This window comes from Meriones unguiculatus, chromosome 17 (genome assembly GCF_030254825.1).
Source record: "Meriones unguiculatus strain TT.TT164.6M chromosome 17, Bangor_MerUng_6.1, whole genome shotgun sequence".
Lineage (NCBI taxonomy): Eukaryota > Metazoa > Chordata > Mammalia > Rodentia > Muridae > Meriones > Meriones unguiculatus.
In genome coordinates, this window is record NC_083364.1 from 6945903 (window position 1) to 6953752 (window position 7850).

The 7850-nt window shown below is 40.3% G+C and overlaps 1 pseudogene; it reads right to left on the reverse strand.

Annotated features, from left to right (window-relative positions):
* Window positions 1-628: 628 nt before the first annotated feature.
* LOC110559946 (proteasome subunit beta type-3-like) lies at window positions 629-2388 on the reverse strand (annotated as a pseudogene).
* Between the last annotated feature and the right edge of the window lie 5462 nt (window positions 2389-7850).

Consider the following 7850-nt stretch of genomic DNA (forward strand, 5'->3'; position numbering starts at 1 on the left):
CTCTGTCTGTCTATATATAACTATCACTCAGGACTTCGGTACACTCCTTACAAACAGCAGCAGAATCTGCCCTGCTGGTGCTTGTTTCCTTTGTTAATCCATTACACCACAACTCCACTGTTGCTCAATTTGTCACAACATTACCATTTTTCAACTTCCATTAAAATTTTGACATTTCCACCCTGTATTTGCAAATTATGCCTTTTGACCTGTGAACTGCATCTCTCTCTTCTTCCTCTGTGATCACTCCACAAGTGACTCAATATAACTCCTTTCTCATTTAGCTATGAAATGGACAGACCAAAGACACGCTGAGTAGGCCCTGCTTCTCAAGCTTAAATTTACAATTAGCCTATATAAAACTATCCTTTCTTAAATACCATTTATTTATCCTCACAATTATTTAAAACTGTTACTTTAGCCATTTTTTTTCCTGATGAATCTGTTAGATTGTTAGATTGTTTGCCAATCAGATGTTAGCTTTTATTTGTTGAGTTTAATACACTTTATTAATTATATATCCTTTAAATTATAACTTATTTCTCCTCTTTTCTTTATAATTTTTGAAAGAAAGGTGATTTTATTAAAGAGAAAAAGAAGAAAAGGACCCTGGGGTCCTTGGGGTTGGTTAGTCCATCCGGGCTTTCAGGGTCCTGGTGGTCCTTGTCTTTTTCAAAGATGTGGACAATGACGGCCATGCCTGATACCGCGTCCCAGTCCACAGCGTTCAGAATAGTCTGGGAAGTGGCTTCGAACAGGTGTTCTGGATCCATGTTCGTCTCCCGGAAAGACTCACACATCCCATCCATTTGTTCGCAGCGGGTACCACTAACTAAAAGTCATCAGTCCCCACGGGGTAGCCAGTGAGGTTCGTGCTCATGAGGGTGTAAGGCTTGATCTGCTACCTTCCTAAAGCTCGTGGAGGTTCGGCCGGAACTTGAGGAGCTGGGCATCTGTCTGGAGGTTGGTGGCCAGCCGACCAGGCCTATGTAGAGCCTGTCATCCATGGGGAAGATCTGCTGGAAGTCCATGGTCACCATGTGGGCCTGGATCCAGAAATGCCTGTCTGCAGCGATGGCCACACAGTTCTTTCCCTTCATGGTCGTGACAGCTCCTCCATTATAGGACATGAGAGACGTTATCGTGCTGCAGTAGGGCTCTGATCGCCTCTGGGGTGCCTGCAAACCCGCTCTGGCTTTCTCTCCTTTTCCGTGTATTTTTATATAGTACTTCCTTCACTGACTGACTGGTTTCCAATATTTCTGCTTCCTTCAGATACTGTCTGTGGAGGTTTGAGTAAGAATGGCCCCACAGCCTCAGCTATTAGAGTATGTGGTTCCCAAGTTGGTGGTACTGTTTGGAGGGATGACGAAGTAGGGTCTTATTGGAGGAGGTTTGTCACGGGGGTGGCTTTGAGGCTCCAGAAGACTCCTGCAATTCCCAGTGCTCTCCCTGTTTCTGCCTTGCGGTTGTAGATGAAGACGTGAGGTCTCAGGTGTTCCTTCATGTTCACGATCGTGGACTTCTGACTCTCTGAAACCATTCACCAAACTAATGCTTTCTTTTATAACTTGGCTTGGTCACGGTTTTTTATCATAACAATAGAAAGGGAACTAAGACACTAACTTTTCCAAAAGATTAAGTGTTTTATTTAATGTTTCTTGACCGTTTAATTCTGTTGTTTCCCTTTTTGTCTTAATTTTTTTTTTAAAAAGTTGACCCATCTCTTGTAGAGTTTTCTAAATATATTGCTTATGTGAGTAACAACCTCCAAAGCCAAGGCAGGTTCTTAAATAACACATTTTTTATGTTATCATATGTCTGAGAGTACTTCAATAATGTTCCCGTCACTGAACGACCCTCGTCAGATTCAATAAATATTCCAATTGTAAAGTGGTATCCTTTATAACTGTCTAATAATTGACTTTATTATCAGCATGCACAGTGCTTTGTTACAAGGCCTGCTTGGTGCCTTGTAAGCATTCTTTGTTTTTGTTAGGTTTTAAAGATTAATTCTCTTTGATTTTCTTAAAATCATGGTTAATTTGTCTAGGTATGAGTTTTTCCATATTCCCACTAATTCATGTCCTCAAGAACCTTTTACTCTAAAATCTTTCTTATTGGCTTTATGAGCTACAAGTGCCAAAATCTGTATCTACTCAATGTTGCAAGAATGGTGTTTCGATATGCATACACACTGAATTTCTTACCACTGTTCACGAGTCATGTGATTACTTGTTGCATGCCATTTATATGTATGCTGAGAATCCTTAAGAACTGCCCTCATAGACAATTTCCAATACACACTACAGCACTATTACCATAGTCATCATGAGTATGAACCTGATGTTTAAATGCTTTGAAACTTTTGAACCCCACTTCCGGCATCGCTTTGTAAGCGTTGACAAACATTTCCTATTTTTTCATTCCCTGCCTCCCTAGTAACTACACTTAGAGTTTCTGATTATACGAACTTCACCTTTTTGATTCCAGGTGTAAGTAAGAAAGGTGATGCATGCACTGTCTCCATGCCTTATTTGTTTTGTATGTATTTCTGGATTGTCTATGTTGCTATATTTCTTTTCAATATTTAACAATTCAGAACTTGTAGGATATCAGCGTGTATGTTAAACTTTACGACACTGCCCAAGGACCATGCAGGGATTGGACCTAGGCCCTGTACACAGATGTAGCCAATGGGCAGCTTAAGCTTAGCGAGGGTCCTCTAGCAAGGGGAGTTGGGATTGACTTTGACATAGTTTCTGTTGTGATCACTTCCCTCTGGTGGGACTGTCTTATCAGACCGCAGGGGAAGAGGATGCGCTCAGTCCTGATGGGACTTAATGAACTGGGATGGGTTGGTGAGGGAGAGCACCCCTTTTCTGGAGAGTAGAGAAAAAGGGAGAGGGGAAGAGGAAGGGAGAATTGGACCTGGAGGAGAGAAGGGAGGGGGCTACAGTTGAGATGTAAAATGAATAAATAAATAAATAAATTTAAAAACTTTATAACATAATATCAAATCTTTTCTAATGTGTTTTGTGTTACAGTTTATTGGGCCATTGATATATAATATATTATATAAATATCATTTTTATAATTATATTATGGGCAATATCATAATATATAATATATAGACATGTACTTTATATATAAATACACACATATATATATATATACATACATACATGCACACATACATACATACATACATATTTCCAGGTTTCTACTTTTACAAGATCTTTTGAAAATAACATATCAGGACCTTTATGTGCATGCTTTTAACTATTAATTTTGAAATATGTCTTTATTTTTGGTCATATATTTCTCTGAACTGCTTTTGCTCATTTATGTTTTTGTTTATTACTTGAAGTATTCTTCAATATGCTCATGTAAATTGACATTTGACTGTTCCCAGAGTGCAGGGCTATGGTGACACACACCTGTAATCTCATTGCTCTAGGACAGAGAGGCAGGAGGACGGTGAGTAGGAGCTACTATATTCTACATTAAGATCTGTCTCAGAAAGTCAATAGCTCAACCTATCAACTCTCCTAATTTTTATGGGATAAAGTTTGTTATTTTCTGTTATGTCTGGCACTATTGTGTATGTTTAAGAAATATACAAGGTGAGAAATGTACTAATAGAAGTTTTTTTCTAGAAGTTTTAAATTTCTGCATTTGAAAATGTGAAACGCTCATTCCCGAGTTCTTGGCTTTCATGTTGGTTTGAGGTAAGGGTTCACTTCTCACACTTCTCTGTGTATGGCCATTGGTTGAATACTGTCTGTAAGGTCTTCCACAGTGGAGGACCCTGGCTGTCAAGTTGGGAACCTGTTTATCTGCTTCTGTCCTTGTAAGTCTATCCTGAACAACAGCATCTACTCTTAACAGTGGGTACTTCTCAGCAAATCTACCTATATTGTGAGACAAGACTTTTCTCCTTTATTTTCTGCTTGTTTAATTATTAGCCAATGCTGGCACTTTGGCATAAATGTAAAATTGAAAGCAATTTATCAAATTTCAAATTTAATCCTGTTGGAATTGGAATTTAGATAAATATCTTGTCACTTTGACAGATAAAGAGGCAAGTAGTATCTTAAGAAAATATCTTCTTATCTATAAACGAGAGCTAGGTCTTTAGGTACTGATAGATACACCAGTGAAAATTTCAAACTAGCCTGAGTGGTAAAGGGTTCTGAATACAGAGTCAGAGTGTAAATGTCACTTTTATTTCCTCAGATTGTTGAGATGACAGTTGTACCCAAGCTGTGTGAACACATGACTTGGACTGAGCCCCAAACATTTCTTTCTGTGTTCTAACTATCTCCAAGCCTAATCCTGGAGTCTCCTAGCTTCCATGCAGTCTAATCTTCTGCAAACCCACACCTCAAAGGCTTCAGCTTCTACTCTCTATCTGCTAACCTAGGCCTAGAATGTTTTAGTCTCTGAGACTCACTATTGAATAAACTTACCTTTTTAAGCTCTTTTTGAACTCTCACTGGCTGGTTTAACTTAGCTATTCTGGCCCAAACTCATCTCCAAACTTATTGATTCATTAGGCCTTCTTTCTCAGCTTCTGAATGAATTTCTCTGTTTGGCCTCAAACTAAACCGGCAATATATTCTAAACTCCTGGCTCCTTCTCATTTTATGGCTTGTTCTGCATTCACCTGTGTCTAGTGTGTTCTATCTCAACTTGTCTCTGTAAAACTGTCCTGATAAAAGCCTCTTTTTATCTTGGTAAAAATCTCTCTTTCTCTTTCTCCCTCTGTTGCTCTTAAGTCACCCCTCTTTTCTATCCAGTTTAGTTGCAAGATAGGTGTATCCTGTCTGACTCATTCTGTCGAATCTTTCTGTCTTGTCATTTTGTCTGCCCCTCAATTAGACATTACTTTCAAACATTGCTGCTTACCTCTTTAAATTAACCTTCATTGTTTGGGATTAAAGCCGTGTTCCAAGGGCATGTCTGCATTCCAGACATACTGTGCCCAGAGTGTGTCTGCATTCCAGACATACTGTGCTATCATACTGTAACAGACATACTGTGCTATCATACTGTAACAGACATACTGTGCTATCATACTGTAACAGACATACTGTGCTATCATACTGTAACCCAGAGTGTTTCTGCATTCCAGTGAGATCCCACAGACCTACAATGACTTTGGGTGTGATCCCTTGCCAGAGCAGCCATGTTGCTTAATAAAAATTCCTCTACATCAGCTGGAAAATACACTGATCTTTGTGATCAAATTGTAAATGAGCAGAATATAAACTAAAACTGTCTGGGGAGTTCCAAGTTTTGATGTACTGAAGAAAAACACTTCATCATTGATGTGTGCCCAAGGGTCCTACACAGTTTACTTTCAAGGAGTCTTTTTCAGAAGCACAAATGCATTTGGAAAAACCAACTTTCGTGTACCATTGTAATGTAGCACTGTTGCAGCGGGGATAATAAAGTAGCTTACTGTGTATACAGTGTCTGTAATCCACAGAACCCACACATAGTTATTTTTGATGTAGAAATATAGAAGCCCAATCCCAGGAGCAGCCACAGATGCAGTGTTCATCTCAATGGAGGCTCCCTGCTACTTTACATCCTCTAGGCAGTCACTGAGGAATAGTGATTCCTGTAACCTTCTGTACAGAACACTTGCCAGAATTAAGAAGCAGCAAAAAATGGTGAAATTGACATTATCCTTCTGTTCATCTCCTCATTTTGAAGAACTGAACAGTCTATAAAATGTCAGCAAAAAGGAAATGGGTGGAGCTTTGTATTGGAAAGACACTTGGTGAATGGCGTGATTTGAAATATTAAATTCCTATAATTGAACTCCCCCCCCAAAACCAATTCCTTTATGCTTTAGATTCCATAATTTCTTTAAATGTGTGGAGGATGTTTTATACAATCAAAGATGATTAAAAGTTTACCATGTAATTTATATTTGTAGTAAAAGTTACTTCGATTAAAAAATACACACTTCAGTATTCCTTCTACAAATTACCCAGCCTCCAAGGCCCAACTACATGTAATATTAAATTTCTCTCACTATGAATACAAAATGTAATTTGTGATTTGCCTGAAAACTACTCTACAGTTCACTTTTCTCTTCACTAGCTACTGCTGTAATGTTTGAATTGTTCATTGTTCATTGTTAAGAATAGGTAAAAGACAATAGATGAAATGCAATGCTTAGATCTCTCATAGTCATAATGACAGGGCAAGAGCAGAACTAACGCCATCTTGTTTTTCAGATACCACTTGAATGGCCCTGTCCTTTAGGTGACTCAAGTTCCCCCACCAGAACTTGGCAAATGAAAAATAACAGGAGGAACTTGGCAAAAGCAGATAGTCCCACAAGAAGAACTTGGCAAGAATAATTAGGTCCTGCACCTGGGGCCAACCAATGAAAGAAAAGTACATACACTCACCCAGGCCAAAATGTTTTCTTTAGATATCCTGTTTCCCTCTTTTGGTTTGGCCAACTGGCCTGAACCAATGAGCTTAAAGGTCACCTCACTTGCTAAACCCTCACCCAATCTTGTAATGCCAAGGCTTGGAAGTCCCCACTTGTGGTTTTTCCCTTTAAAAACTCTGCCCTCCTAAGGCTCAGGGCCACTCTTTCTGAATTGCTGCAGCAGAGACAATTGATGGCCTGAGATGGAGCTTGAATAAAAACCCTCATGTATTTGTATCAGATTCATATTCCTGGTGGCCTTTTGGGGATCTCACAATTGGGGCATAACATTTGGGGGGCTCGTCTGGGATTCCCCAGACACTCCTCACCCCAGGACCTCAAACCAGAGGGTCTTGGTCTGGCCGGTAAGTATTCTTTGTTGTTTCATCTTCTATTTTTGCTAAGTGTTCTTTGTTGTTTGTGCGTCTTATGTTCTGCTTTAAGTTTAAAGCCTTGAGGGATCTGTAAAGTGGCAACATGTGGTTAAGAGTGGACACGTTGGAGGGCTGCAGTCACAGAGGTTGAGGATGGAGAGCCTCTCAGTGGAGGAGAGTCCCACACTCAGTTACTCTTAAACCCCTGTCTGTCTGACCCCAGTTGGTTTTGTTTTTGTTTTTAGACGTGTTTCGGCCACAGAATCTGGTTTTGTCTTTCTGTTCTGTTTGTTAGTGTCTTGTGTGGTGTTGTCTTTTTGAGGGTGATGGACATTATGGGACAGACTTCCTTTAACCCCTTAAACTTGGTCCTGACCCACTTCTAGGAAGTCAGGACCCAAGCCCACAATTTGTCAGTAGATATTAAGAAAGATAAAATGATGACTCATTGCAGCTCAGAATGGTCATCTTTCAGTGTCAGCTGGCCTCCAGAGGGGACTTTCTATCTCTCCATTGTGATAGTTGTGGAGGACCAGATATTTCAGAGGGCATATGTATATCCCAATCAATGCCTCATATTACTGTTTGGAGAAACTTGATTACCACACAACCCCTGTTTGGACTAAATGTTTCCTTCTTCCCCCTTTGACTAACCAGTTTTCCCTGGCAGTAGAGGGGCAAGTTTTGACAACTGAGAATATAGAGACCCTGAAGTGGTCTGCCTATCTATGTCCTGTCCTGAAGGACTCCACATCAGAGGAGACCATTTTTCTGCCCCCTCCCTAGAGATCCCCTCCATCTCTCCTGACTTCAGCAACCCAGAACCAAAATCTGCTCCTGCCCTGCCTGTTCCCATTCCTGCTTCCTTGTAGACATGAGATGGTACAGCCCAGTGGACTAGAAGCTGGAGAGCTGCTCACCCTGAGACCAGAGAGCAGGAAACAGAGCTCACAGTTCTTTTCCTCAGGGCCACTGGTCAGATTAACAGTATTGGGAGCCAGCCTCCCCATTACTGGCTG